The sequence below is a fragment of the Parasteatoda tepidariorum genome, chromosome 7, assembly GCF_982258835.1.
Source record: "Parasteatoda tepidariorum strain Cologne lab strain chromosome 7, Ptep-v5.0, whole genome shotgun sequence".
NCBI classification, from domain to species: Eukaryota; Metazoa; Arthropoda; class Arachnida; order Araneae; family Theridiidae; genus Parasteatoda; species Parasteatoda tepidariorum.
Window position 1 is genome coordinate 90,482,739 of NC_141761.1, and position 16,025 is coordinate 90,498,763.

The following is a 16,025-nucleotide window of genomic DNA, read 5'->3' on the forward strand; positions in this document are numbered from 1 at the left end:
ATTCAAAAATATTATAAAAATACAGTTTATTAAAACATAGTTAATATTTTTAATTTATATCAGTTATTTTTCTGAATAAAACAGTATGATGACCTTTATTCTACAAATGATAATTTTACTTACAATGTGAATTTGAACAAAAAAACGTTCTTCCTGGTTCGCTGCTGGTACTAATTTTTTCGTGCATGAATATATTAAGGAGAGAGTCAATTAAAATTCGCTGAAACATTGTATTCTAATCGGCATGTTTATTTGACTTTTCTATTTTTTTATAAATCTTAAAATATGAGATTTTCAAATTTCAAATTTAAATATGTATGATATAATTTAAATATTACTCAATTGATCTTAAAATATGAAATAATTTAAACAGAACTATAAAAAGCACAAAAATTTATCAAATGGTTAAATGACAGCTAATTTAATTGTTATTTTACCACATACAGTGAAAACGGTCAAGTAGCCATAAAAAGGAAAATATTCAAACTCTTAACTGTGAGAAAAACTGCTTATTGACTGTTTTCACCTAATCAGATTAAGCAACCAGAATTTAATCCTCGCCAACAATGCCTACAGTTAATGAGGATCTATCCCACTTTCTTCGAAACCTGGAAGCTAATACACGAGATAAGGATTTCTAATTCATAATTTTGCATTCCATCACTATTTTTCTAACACAACAGCAGAGACCTAATAATCTTAAAGTAATAACTGAGTAGTGAACACCTTATGAAGTCACTTAGTTCTTTGAAGATAGGTACATACTGTAGTCCAAAAGCCTAATCTATCAATCTCATGAACGGCTGACCGAGGGTTCGTAACCCAGCTTTCACACTACATTATTTCTTCCATTCCATTCATCACATAAGGAATTTTCAGTCACTGTTCAATGTGCATTGGTGACCCCTGATTATTGGAATATGAAACTCTCACAGACCTGCTTAACAGAAAAAGTCTAGCACTTAACATCTCTCTCAATAGATGGCACTACTAGATGAACTAATTAAGCTACTCCACAGTTCACTTGGCAAAATACAACTCAACCACAACCATTACCTAACGAAAAGTGTAACATAATGTAATGCCTATGTCCAGATAAATTTCGTTTTTAAGGTTACGAAATTATGCTAGTAGTAAAATCATACAGTTTTTTTTTTTTTTTTTTTTTTTTTTTTTGTCGAGGCCAGATGTAAACCGTTTCCAACCCATAAAGGTAAAAAATTGTTCCTGACGCTAAACTTTATAATAAGTTTAATAGGCAGACTGTTGCCGGCTATTTTACCGGAATTTCAAAAGGAAAATTCTAATAGCGCATAATAACATAATAAAATTCATAGAAACTATTTAATTCTAGAAAAATTACTGAATTCTTTAATTCTACAGAGTGAAAGTACTAATAAATATTTAGACTACACTGTAAAAAATTTTGATATAGCTTAACTCCGAAAATGTTGGCAACTAATGTGACCAAATTGTGTTAAAAATGTTGCCAATTGTGCCAAATGTGACCAATTGCAACTAATGTTTGGTGTATTCCATTATTGAAGTGGAATACACCAAAGTGATGTTCCACTTCAATAATGTTCTTTTACACTACTTGGTGTAAAATAGTCACCGCCATTTTTTTTATGCAACAGCATAAATATTTATAATTGCAGTAATATATGATACTCATTAGAATCAGTAAAGTTATTTTTAAGATACAAAATAAAGCGAGAATCATTAATTTAAAATGCATATATACACTAATTCTTAAAATAAGATTAGTTTCTAAACCAAACATACGTTCATCTCTAAAAATTTAATTTCAATAAAAATGTAGGCTACTAAGGACACATTTTTAAATACATTCGAAATTAGAAAACTTTTGAACTAAAGCATACATGTTTATTTCTTGAAGTTCTTTCAATATTTTATTCTGTGATCTATGTTCTTTTCATCGTAGTGCCACAAAAGATCGCTTGCTTCTATTTCAACGTGTTTGGTTCACCCTTGGGGAAAACACTGTTCAAGAATGTATGTCGCATTCGAAGTTTTCAGAAATAATTCAATAGATGGAAAGAAAATTTTTGAGAATAACTTCTATTTCTTGAATAGCAATTCTTAATAATCTGCTTTCTTATGGAATTTGAAACAAGTGTAAGCACAGGATTGATTCCATTACTGTTGGCAGAAAACTAAAAGAATTTTATTAATTCTGAAAAACTATTTTTAAAATTTTTAGTTATACATATTTTTAATAAATTTTTATTTGATTTAAAAAAATTTACAGCACAGTGCTTAAGAAAACGTACGACCTTCTTACAGATATTTTAGTTATTAATTTTTAGCCATTTTTATATACACCGAAGAGCCATTACATTATGACCACCCCCATCTGTAACAATGGGCTCTCGCCCAGGTTTTTATGGTTTCTCGCCCAGGAGCAATGTTTTCATGGGGCACATTAGGACCCATAATCCTCATAGAACAATCCCTGACGTCTACAAGCTACTTGAACATAGTCTCAGACCAGGTTCACCCATTCATGGCAGCAGTTTTTCCTGCGGGGGATGGTGTTTACCAACAGGATAATGCACCATGTCATAAGAGTCGAATCGTCATGGATTGGTTCGAGGAACATTCCAGTGACTTTCAAATCATGTCTTGGCCAGATACCTCAGACTACCTATCAGCAATGTCACGGCGGGTGCTAGCAGTTTTGAGGGCTGAAGGTGGTCCTACATGTTATTAGCTGGGTAGTCATAATGTAATGGCTCTTCGATGTATTTTTCTTGCAGTTGGACTAATATTATAAAATGGTTTTTTAATTAACTAGCCCTATTTGCTTCTCTCACCAAAATCTGTGCTTGCTTTTCACTCATCAATATTTTTTTCCTTAAATAAAAAATATAAAAAACGATCTTTCTGCTATTAAATATATAATTATTGTAATTTTATGTAAGCACTGATTGTTAATATGTTAATTGGACAAAAGAACGTGACTTTTTGGTTGGTAAATCACGGTATGTGTCGATTCAAAAGCCAATCTGATTCGACACACACGCGTAATGTCATTTGCAAGTACCCAATTAAATCAGTTTTAGATCACATGGTTAGGCATAATCACTTCACTTCTTCTCGAGTTCAAGTATCCAATAGCAACGAAATGAAGAGATACCTAGATTTGAAAAATAATCAACAGTATTTGAAAAGAAAAATTTTTAAATTTAAAAATACCAAAAATGCGACACAATAAGAAGTAATGAATAGGCAATAATCATGCTTGTAAGCATTATATAATGATAACCTTATATCGTGAAATATTTCAAATTGAAAACGGTTTTTATCCCTCCTGGGTCTTTTATGTTTTTAAAAATGTCATTAAAAATTATGTCTGCCAACGTCTAATCTCTCTTACACTCATTTTTTTTAATTAAATCTTTTTTTTATTTCTGACATCAGGTTAAGCTCGAGATTATAAAATGAACATCTCGAGAAGGATTTATCTCGAGAGAAATAAATTCTTCTCCAACAATGAATAAATAGTACAATTTGCGAAAAAATGCACTTAAAATTGCAATAATTTACAAACCAATTGTAATTTTGAAAAAATTCTTTTTAAGAGTATAATTCAAAATGATCCTTTTATCATCTCAAATTCCGTTTCCGAAACTCTATCGGCATTTCTGCAGCCTGTTAATTGGTCAACATAGCTTTTTTTAACTACAAATTGATACAATTGATCTTAATTTTTTTTTCTTCCACTGGCACTCCTTGTACATTTTTCTATACACCTTTTTGTAGTTTTAAGTTTCTAAATTTTGTAACTTTTGTGAAGGTGCATTGTAAATCAAAAAAATGAGAAAAAATTTGAAACAAAGACCTGAAAATATTTCAATCTCACTCGAACGTATTAAAATTTTAAAATTGCAAAGTAGATAATGTTAATTTCATAAGTAAACATAATCCTCTCAGCGTGTCAAGTTTCAACTATGTAGTTGCATTCCTGCGGCTTTTAAAGCGGCCCACATGACAATTTCCCTACTAGAATAACAATTAATAATTCTTGAACTAATTATAAATTGTTAATTTTTTTAATCCATCGTAATCTCTGTACCTTTTTCTAAACACTTTCGTAATGCCAGATAAGTCTTTGTGCCGCTAGACAAAATGTAACGTTATGTTGAACACCGTAAACATCTCACTTTTAAGAACAGAAAAAAATTACATGTTTTTACGATACATTTTTTATTCTTCGCATTCCGTGTGTAGTTCGTGGATTTTTGTGATTACACAAGTGGATTAAAGGTTACCAGCTTTACTAAAAATATTAATTAGCCACATCATTGTTTAGTGTCTTCTTTAACAAAAGTGTGGTGTAATATCTTTCCAAAAATTATGATGAAAAATTTAAAACATTGTGTGAAAGAACACATTATGCCGGATTAACAATAAATCGAGTTTCCATATAGATATAAAGGGGAATAATATAAATCCAAACACTTATAATAGAATTAGCTTAAACCAAATTCACACAAAACGAGAATTATTCTGCCTTACGAATTATTTCCCTTTTCGATGCGTTGGCACGCTTTTCTTTTCTCTTTTATCCAGAAGTTAACGTTTGTAATCGGTGGCTGGGTGGCGCAGTTGGTTTGTCGTCGGCCTTCTGAGCCAAGTCTGCGGGTTCGATCCCCGGTCCAGACACCGGGAATTTCGGGATGCAGAAAATCCTCAGCGGCCATGTCGTATGATTATGTGGCATGTAAAAGATCCCTGGAGTACCTTATTGGCTCTTCGTATTTCTGGCGAAATTAAATTCTAGTGCTCTTCATTCAAATAGAGTCTCGGTGCTGCCATCTAGTGTGGCAGAAACTAGACGTCCAAATTAACATGGCCAACGGTATCTCACCCATTGTGGTGGTCCTGAAAGAGTGGATACCACTTCTGGAGAACGCACTAGGTCTGCTCATCAGGAAGACATATCGTGCAGCTCATAGGAAATTTTTAAAAAAAACGTTTGTAATCGAGACTTAGTTGTTTTTAGTGATTTGTATTGATTTGATTGAACATGTTGTTCGTCGTTATAATTGGTATATATGTTTTTAAATGTGTTTTTAATTGCGTGTCTCTGTGAACTGTACTGATTTTAACATGCATAATGTTTCTGTTTTGTTAAGCCTTGTTCGTATTAATATTAATTATATGCCACTTGCATCTTTGATCTGAAAACTGAATTTATTTTGAAAATTAGAATGCATATATCATTCTAAATTAATGATTCTTACTTTATATTGTATCATACTAATACATTTACTGATTCGTATATACATCGTATTTTTGCAATAATTATAAATTTCAGTGTTATTGACTGCAAAAATCGGTGGCGGCTACTTTACCCCCAGTAATTTAATACAGCATTTTTGATGCAGTGGTTTGGCATGAAGTAGTTGTCTCCATTTTTAGCGTTAACGCACACGAAAATTTTTTACAGGGTATTCATAAAGTGAATAAATTAAGCGTTACGTAAATTGTCTAAGATACTTTTGATTTTATTTTCTAACTGTAGATTTAACGTCTTCTCATTTTCTTAAAGTGAATAAATTACGTCATAGTGACGTGGATTGAATCAAAAACTCTCCACAAAATCAAAATCATCCGTTTCTAAAAGTGTTATAAGCCAAACTATTATACCCTCAAAATTTTGTATATTATATCCCCACAAATATTCTAAAAGAGCAAAGATTTGGCGAAATAACAAAAATTAACTTGTGAATTCTAAAAATAAAAGTAAAGCATTTCTGCAACAGTCCATGTGAGCACTTACAACCATTATCGCACAGCTCTTCCATTTTTTCTTCTCAAAATTCCTTTTAGATTTCTTCGATGCATTTTAAAAATTACATAAGTAACACATTTAATAAATTTTCTGCTTTCAATTTTAAAAGAAACTCAGGTAGTTTAATATTTAGCTCATCAATCTTAATTTGAGACGGTGTATAGTACATGTGTCAGTATTTTTCATTGGCTCAAACACAGCGACAAATTGGCGAATATTTCAAACGAAATTTTCTCTTTATATACCGTAATTTCATACCGAATTCTTCTCTTTGCGAAAAATTCATGGTGTTGCTTTAAAAATGCAGATGATTTTGCAATATTTTCATTCAATAAACAAGTATTTAAACAAAAACGCTTCATTTAAAGACACGAAAACTGTGTGTAATAAGGACAAAGACTTGACGATATTATAATATTCTATAACATCCTATTATAAATCTAAATACTATTATTAATAATAATATTATATATCTACAAAGCTTCTCAAGTTATACTTCACTGATGAAATAAGTACGGACGAAATTACCAGAATATTGCAGAACTTACAGTATTTTTGGCTCTATGCAACATATGTTTAGCACTTTTATATATATATATATATATATATATATATATATATATATATATATATATATATATATATATATATATATATATATATATATATATATATATATATATATATATATATATATATATATATATATATATATATATATATATATATATATATATATATATATATATATAAACTTATATTGACATTTATAAAATAGTATGGCCAAAACTTCGAGAATATGGCAAACTTTGTACTCTTTTTGGGTCTATGGGTTCACCAAAAAGCTTGGTAATTATTTTAATAAAATTAACCAAAAAAATTCTTTAATAAAAATGTGTTTGGTAAAATTGGTTATTTGATAATTATAATATGTCATGAAATTCGATAACTTTTTCATAATACCTTAGAGCATGACATAAAAACCATTTATTCGATTAAAATAACTTTTCAATTTTGTATTTTTTACTAAATGTGTAGTAATAAGAGAATTTTTAAATTCCGAATTTCTGGTAAAGCGTTACCGTATGAACGGAAAAATTGTCAAATGAATGGTTTAAATATAGTATATTGCTGTTTTATTAACCAGAACTATGATTTTGTTTAGCTGAAATGTCATTACCATACGGTACGTTAATTTTACCAGAATTTCCTTCCCCCCGTGTAATAAGAAATCCCTCGATCATTTCTTATTCGTCATTGTTTTTTCTCTTAAAAGTCGATCACAAATACAAAATATCATTTTATTAATAAACAACTATTATAATTTTATGTAAGACCATTTTTTTCATGCGATAATCGTCACGAAATCGGCGATTATCTGGATTTGGAAAACAATCAACTTTTTAAAAAAACCTAACTTACATAAAGTGTGACACATTTAGAAGTAATAACAGGGTATCAGTCCACCTGGAAAGTCATGAATTTTGGTATTGAAGAAAATTTGTCATGAAATGTCATGATTTTAACTATTTTTTTTAAAAAAAAAATCATGGAAAGTCATGGATTTAGGTCACCGAAAAATCTAATTTTTAAAATGGAACTCACCCCCACCCCTCCCAATTTCATGGCGTTTCGAATATCTGAATTTGTAACAAAATCCCCACTCACAGTCCTATTTTATTAAAATATAAAATATTTTTATTACGTTCTTTAAAAATTATGGTGTTCTTTCAAAAAATGAAAGAAAAAACATCCTTTCTGGAGCGAATTATCTTTTAAACTTCTGTGATTTCAGAATTTTTGTTATTATTTATTTTTAATTTTATCAATTTAAAATTCTAGCTGAAGCAAGCCAGTCATTGGTGAATTTTTTTATTCTAAATTGAGAACAGAAAAATCAGGAGTATTTTTTTCCCTTTCCGATGAACAAGAAAAGTACCTTTAGAATATAATTCTGCAGAATGAAAGAAAAAAAATTCTTTGCTTTTGTTTCTTATCCCGTTAAAGGCATGGATGCTTCTCTCTCTCTGTGTTGTTTCATTTTAAAATATTCATTTCCAGCATGCTATATAACAAGAGTTATAATACATGCATTGAGGAATAAGAATAACAAATTTAGATCAAAAATACAAAATTAAATACGAATATAAAATATAAAAGCAGACAAGTAAAATCAAAAAGAAAGAAAAGGGATATTACGAACAAACTTTTGAAAAATTGGTAGACAGTCAGTATTGATCAGAGTATGACAGTTTGGTGGCAATTGTAATCCACTAGTAATTATATGCTTGAAAAGTTCACTACGATGAGAGTCTAATTCAGGGCAGAAGAATAAAATATGTTCAATATTTTGAATTTTATTTTGGTCACAGCTGCAGAGTGGAGATTCTACGTGCTTGAATCTATGTAGGTATTCTTTACAACGAGCGTGTCCCGATAAGATTTGTGTAAATTTGAAATTGGGAATGAATTTTTGGATCATTCTTCCTTGCACTGATGGAAAAAAAAAACTTCTTTGTTACATTTCCGTTTCGTGTGGAGTCCCACACACCTTGCCACAAATTTCCGCTCTTTCGAAGAATATCCTTTTTGATAAAAGATTTAGGCAATTTACTGAAGCTGATTCTCTCTCTGTTGTGTGTGTAATGTGTGAATGTGGCCTACCTTATGAACGGGTATATGTCGTGGCAGTGTGGCTTGGGTAATGTTGTTCGCGTTCGTGTTTCTGCTTACAAGGTATAGTCACCAGGCAGCACTAGATGAGCAACACTTCCGACACTTACCATGGAAAAAAACGATAAATTCAGTCCCTGCCGTTAAAGAAAAAAAATATTCTCTCTTAATGAGTTTTTTTACATTTTTTAGCTTCAATATAAATGTTAAGATTTACATTTGGCAACATCTAATCTTTCTCAATTTATTTATTTACTTTCGACATCAACATAAACATGAGTTTATAAAATAAAAATCTCGAAGGAGAATAAAAATTCCATCATAGACGCATGAATGATAATTATTTAAAGCAAAGAAAAATGAATAAATTTGCGGAAAAAATCTCATAAAATTTTAATTATTTTTGAACTAATAGGTCAGCGACAACCTTTAGTAAAAATGAATTCTAATGTAACGAGTGAATAAAGAAAGAAAAAAAAAGGATAAATGAATCAGCAAATGGAAAATTTATCAGTTGGTGAATCAATTAATCAGGATACCATAGAATCAAATTTAAGGGGAATTGAATTCACGAATAGGAATATTAGTGAAATCATCATTAAACTTTAACTCAGTTTTTATGCCCAAAATTTCAGGCACTGAAATTGATAACAGGAATTTCATTATTATAATAATCATTATTTTAAACTCTAAAAAAAATGTCAATAGTAAATATAAATAGTTATTTTCCTTTATACAGCCCTGCAAGAAAGCAGATGCAGATATCTTCTCTCTTTTAGCATATAAATTTGAGAAGAATCATTTATAAATTCGCCACAGATGAATTCAATTTTTAAAAAATAAGATAGCTAATTAAAGTAAGATTTAATAATTTTCAAATTACTGAAAGAAATCATTGCAAACATAAAAAAAGTTTCTGTAAGTAAAATAAAATAACTGAGAAATTAATCTCCTGAAGTTTCTGACAGCTTGATTACATTTCTATTTAATATAGTCAGTTCTTTTTAACACACAAATAATAGTTAAGCCTGTTTAACTTAACTATTATTAACTTTACTTGTTGCTTGGAAGTTTGATATTAAAAAATATTTGCTCTAAGCATTATATTAATTTTTTTTTTCATCTTAAGTAAATTAAACTGATTCGAGACAATCTATTTTGAAGAAACTTTCAGTAGTTTGATAATATTTTTACTACTTTGTTTTCAACGATTTTTTTTTATTTAAACAAAAAATGTTTCAGTCATGCAATGAACATGGAAAGCATTTTGCACAGAGAAAATATTCTGGTAAAATGACCATACTGAATAATAATGACGTTACTGGTAAAAAAAATAATATATATATATATATATATACTAGGAGGCTTTGCCCCCTACTCGCTGGCGCTCGCCAACCCCCGGAAGCGAATTGACAAAATATACCGTAGATTATAGACTAGGCGATTGCAAGTGGAATTGGCGATGGATTAAGCGTAAATGTGGTGGGAGAACGAAATTACATTAACCTAAACAGTGAAATTCGATATTTTTTTTCTCCTCCCCGACTAGCCATGATGAATAAAAATAACTCATTAATTCATTTTAGTAGAGAATTAAAAAAGAAAATAAACTTTTTATTCTTAGGATCACGTTACAAATAAACTGTATTTATATTAAGCGCAATAATTTATATTTTATAAAACGATCTAGTTTTGTGATATAACAGATTTAATTTTTTTTACAAGAATTGTGTTTGTGAAGAAATAAAAATAATTTATTATTGAACCAATCACAAAAAATAACGTAACATTTTAATACCATGTTTTATTGGAACGCTATTTTAAAGAATTAATTCTATTTAACTTTTATTGTAAGAAAACATAACCTGTTTTAATTTAGTGATTTTCTCTCTGTTAAATCAATCTTAATAAAAGAATAATGTAAACTTTTTTAAGAACATTTTTTTTAGAAATTGACAAAGACATATTATTTATTACAAAAAAAAATTGGAGTATTCAAAAATGCTATCACACTTTAAAGTAAAAGTTTCTTGCAAATGAAAAAATCGATATTTTTAAAATTTTGAAGTAATCGGAAATTCGCCAGTGAAAAAAGAAATATGTGAAATAATTTCAAGAAGGGAAAAATGTGCAAATGAAGGGATTTTTCTTCAATGACTTATATCGCGTTTGTTTTATTACTAGATGCATTTATTGTAAAAAAATATTTATTAAATAACTTTTTTTTCAATGGGATGAGATCTTGAACTTCGTGAAAAATTGACTCAATTCTTTAATGTATATAAAAGTCCGTAAATACTTCATTTATTATGGAGGTCATAGATACCTTGATACTCTTTCAGTATAAGAATAATAAATGAAATTAATAGAAAATGCACAATTTTAAAAATATATTTTATTTACATATATTGGGTGCAGGCTATTCTGCAACGATCATACGTAGCATAAATTTATAGATTCCTAAATAATGTTATATGAATTAGGTAATTAAAAGCATAATTAAAAAAATAACAGAATTTAAAAAAACCATAATTAAAAAAATTTTCAACCTTTAATTGAAAACTTCCTGTTGTCAAGTATTAATAATATTTATAATTTTTAACAACTTTTTTAAACAAAAATTTTTAATTCTCAAGCTTAATACTATCCTTCAAATGAAAATATCCGAAAATTTGTAAAAGAAAAACTATATTTTAAAATTGAGCCATAGGCGACAACAGAGGTCAGATGTATATACTGAGTTTAAATAAATTATATATTATAGAACTCACATTTAGGACTTAGATCAATTTATTATCAGTTCATAAGAGTGTTTTTTAATAAATAAATGTAGTGATTGTTTGATTTATAATTGTAAGTCCTGAGTGTTTAATGTTAAGTTATGTTTCCTTTGAAATAATTTTTGAACTATGCAAAGCAGGGCGATATTCATTTCAACTTAAAATGATAAAAACTTTAAATGAAATACTTTAAGAAAAATACCTTCTAAATAAGATTTAAATAAAAGGCAATCACTTCGCCTGAGTGATTTTGTAAAGAATTGTAAACTTTTTAATTTTACAAGTTAGGTGAAAAGTAAATATCTTACAATAGTGGTAGGGAATAAAGGAAATTCTAAATTAAATGAACATTAAAACATTGAGTGCAAAAATTTTCAATTCACTTAAAAGTTCACTGGAAAGTTCCCAAGATATAGTGAAATGCTCAAAAAGTAAGGTTAACACTAAGGGGTCCTAACATCGCATTGCTTTCCTGACCAAACTATTGGGATAATATTTCCAGATTGCGGCAACCCCTATATACTGGGGATCAAAAATCCGAATACGCAGGAAAAAAATTTCTCAAAGTAGGCTCGTTTTAGTGTCTGATTTCCGAACTTAAAATATATTGTCTGCTATAATTAAGCGGCATATTTGAATTCACCCTCTCGATCCATTAAGATTAAGTCCTAGAACGTAAACATCTGATCATTAGATCAAAAGTTAGTTTTAGATTTTTGTTTACTGCTCAATGTACACTAAAACGTGATTTTTTTTTCTTTTGAAATTTCGATTTTAATGCCATTACTTCAATCTCCTTCGGGTTGTGCTTACTTTATAAATGTAATCTCAACTATATTTTTCTCTTCACTTTTAAACTGTAAAGACTTTTTCTCCATTTGTAAATTATGAAAAAAATTATTAATCTGATTGCGTAAACAGTTAATTCATTAAAATTGGACATTCTCAATTAATTCCTTTCAATAGTCATTTATATTATTAATAATAATTATTTACACAAAATTATAATGAAGGAAAGTTTGATTAGAAATTCAAAAGTTTTCGCTGCTATAATTAGGGAATTTCTATCGACAAAATTCAAGTAATTTTTTTTCTGGAGCAAAATGCATTTTTATTTAAAAGGGAACAATACTGACTTAATATTTATACGATAAAAGACTCTCTAATCGCTAACACCAATGACAAGAGAAATTTTCAATTTTTTCTTTTCCACAAAAAGTTCAAAACTTAAATTGTTGTTCTTTCATTATAAAGCAATCGTATAATATTCTCGTATCATGTAAAACTTTATAACGAAGTTACTTATCTGCCGTTTTGCAGTTATAAAATGAAATAATTATTAAATTATACTTGCATTTTAAAATGTAATACTCAATTGTTCAATGAATTTTACGATTATTATTATAAAACTGCGTATAATCAACATTTCAATTAAAATAATTAGTACAAAATAGCTGCTAAAAATTCTCTTAAGCATTTATAAATATTATACATTTATAAATTTCAGCTTTTCGCATTATTGCTAAATAATCTCTATGTCGAAAAATATGTAAACTGTTTCATAATAACAGAAAATTAAATAAAATTTTAAAAAAATTGTAAATGGTTATCGAGCAGAACCATTAAGTTTAATTAATGAATATACAATTGGAAACTAAGTCTCTGCTAAACAATAAAATAAAAAAAATTTAATCTTTTAAGTAAACAAACTTTATTATAATAATCATTTCATTTTTAAGGATTAAAGGTTATTGTGAAATTATTAATTCGAATTAGTGGATGAGCAGGAAAAGAATTTCACTACTCAAAATACATTTAATGAAAGTTATGAAACTATAGAATATGTAATAATGTGTATTTTTTCTATCTTAGTTCTATTACGACCTTTTAAAAAACGCTAATAAACACAATTTAGTCAACAGATACAACGATTATGTCGGCGCTATAACAAAAAAATACGCTTTATATTTTATTTGATGCAGAAGAATCAAATGAAGACCCCGCTTAATTGAAATGTCGCACCCATATCTAGCTTGTTGAATGTTATGCGATACCGAAAACAAAACAAAATCATAAGCACACAGCTGTTTGGCGATTTGCGAGAACGCTCCTTTAAAACCAATAGAAATTTTCGCCAACCCTTTGCAATCTACGGTATGTTTTGTCAATTCGCCCCCGGGAACTGCTTTCGCAGTTCATTTCGGATTGCTTCGCAATCCAATGCTCGCTTTGCTCGCTCATTGGATACGTTCTTAACGTCTAGCTTTTGTATACTTTTTTGAATACTGATGTTCCGAAAACTTTTCACTGTAGAAAATTCTAAACCTGTACATTTCAATATTAATTTGAAATTGCAAACAGTTCACATATTTTGCTTAATCACACTATTCTAAATTTCAGATGTTGAGAAAAGTAACTGTTGTAAGTTTTGTTTTAAAGTCTTTCCCACCAGAGGGCTAAAGCCATGTGTTGTAAAACAATATGTAATAGTAGTCTGCCACTGAACGCCGGATGTAAAGCATCGGCTTCGATGAAGATAATTTTGTATTTTTAATTCTCTGAAGAGCGCCACCCTAATAATATGGAATTTGTAAAATAAATGTATATATTTTTGATTGTTGATGAAGCCCATCATTTTGTGTTTTCATCAGTGTTCAGAAGCAGAACAACTATAAGTTTTTTATTTTATCACAAAAATATAAAATATATAAAAAACAAAGAAAAGAGTAAGAAAATGAGTATAGTCATAGAAAAAGTTAAAATTATAATATAATATTTGCCAGTTAAAATATAACTTTTTGTTTAATTCATTTTCAACAATTCAAATTTCTCCGAGGCAATTCTAAACCTTAATTTTGTTCTAAATGATCACAACATCTATTCAGACACACAACAGAAGTTTAATATGAAGTTCGAAAATGCATATATATATACATATATATATATATATATTAAAAAGGGATCATAGTAATTATATAAGTAAAAATTAAGATAGTATTGTTAAGTTGAAACACAATATATTTTTAGTTTTGATGTCAGCAATACAATTCAATTTTTCACAAAATTGATTGCTTCCATTATTAAATTCAGTGTCAACAATTCAAATTTTTCTGAGGCAACTCTTAACCTCTAAATATTATTTTTTTAATGTACACATTTCTAAATGTCAGTATTCAACCACAAAAAAACTTATCGTCCTCAAATTTAGCCTGAAGTTGTAAAATGTAATGAAAGAGGGTCATAGCAATAATGTAAGTAGAAGTAAAGTTAGTACTGTAAAATTAAAACAATATTTTTAATCAATGAGCCAAGTTCTTCAAGAAACAGTTGTAGAAGTAGCTGGATAGAAGTTTTTTTATTTAAAACTTTTTATAGAATTTCTTTAAAAACACAATTGTTAATCTGGGCATTTGGCGATACAACACTTATAGAATTGAAGGATTTGTTACGTCAAGCGCTCAGGTATCATAATTTTGATCTAGTTGCGCTTCTATGTCATTTTGATTTATGTTGCTAAAAGTTAACTATCAAAAAATTCTATGGCTGGCAACAGCATTTTCATTTTTTAAGTTGTTTATTTTTATTTCTTTTAGAATTCTTAATTTTTTTAGCGAAATGTTTTTTAACCTAACAGAATTCTTTGCCGACTGTTTTCTCTATAAAAGAAGAAAATAAAGTAAATATTTAAGTGTTGTGAAAAGAATCTTATTTAGTTGTACAAAGTACTTCTTTAAAAATGAAAACTGTTGCCACCAGAAGAAAAGAAATGCAGCCAAAATTTGGGAGCCACGTAGGAGAATTATATATAATAGATAATTGCAGAATAAAGTGGATGAAGGCTGTATTGAATTTAAAAAAATTAACTTTAAAATTAGACATATGCTAATGCATTGACAATAGGAAATAGAGATTATGACAAACCTTTATTTTTTATCTGTTTGCTACCAATTATCTAAATCTTTTATATCCTCTATATCCATTAGCAAAATCCATTGTAACGTTTGCTCCTGTGGGGCGAGTACATGAGATATGATTATGCTTTGGTTTTTATTCTTGTATTTGCATCATTTGCATCTGGTCTGAAATAAGTAACTTAACACTTCTGCCGTTTTATATTAATGCCCAAAAACAGAGTTTTTAGATTATTCGTTTGCTGTTTGTTGCTAAATTCTTGGAATCTTCTTCCACTTTAAAAATGCTATATAATGTTAAATAAATAATCCTATCCTTTCATGTTAAATAAAAAATACCAAAAGGATTCCTTCAAGGAAAGTAAATAATCCCAAGAAGCCGAATCGTTAAGATATTACTTGATTTAAAACCTCATTCGCTTCAAAAATATACAAATTGGAAATAACAGTACACATGTTTCAAGCTTTCAAAAATAGACAACTTTGCTTTTTACATTTCAAATCACTTTTGTTTTTTCTCATTTACATTTAGAGAGTCTTGAAAATGGGTGTCTGTTTTTGAGGGCTTGGAGCATGTCGACTGTTCCTTTCAATTTGTATTTTTTTGAAGGGAATGGAGTTTTTAATCAAGTAGTATCTTTCACGTTGTTTTTAAAAACATTTTTTGGCTTCAAAATACAATTAATGCATAATGATAGTTTCAATTCAACCTATTTTTCTAATGAATTATCCCTATTATAATTGGAAACATGAAATCCTATTATTATCCCTATTATCACTGGAGCAGAAAAATAGTAAAGGAAAGCAATCAAAATTTTAAAAAAAACTTAAAGATGAAAA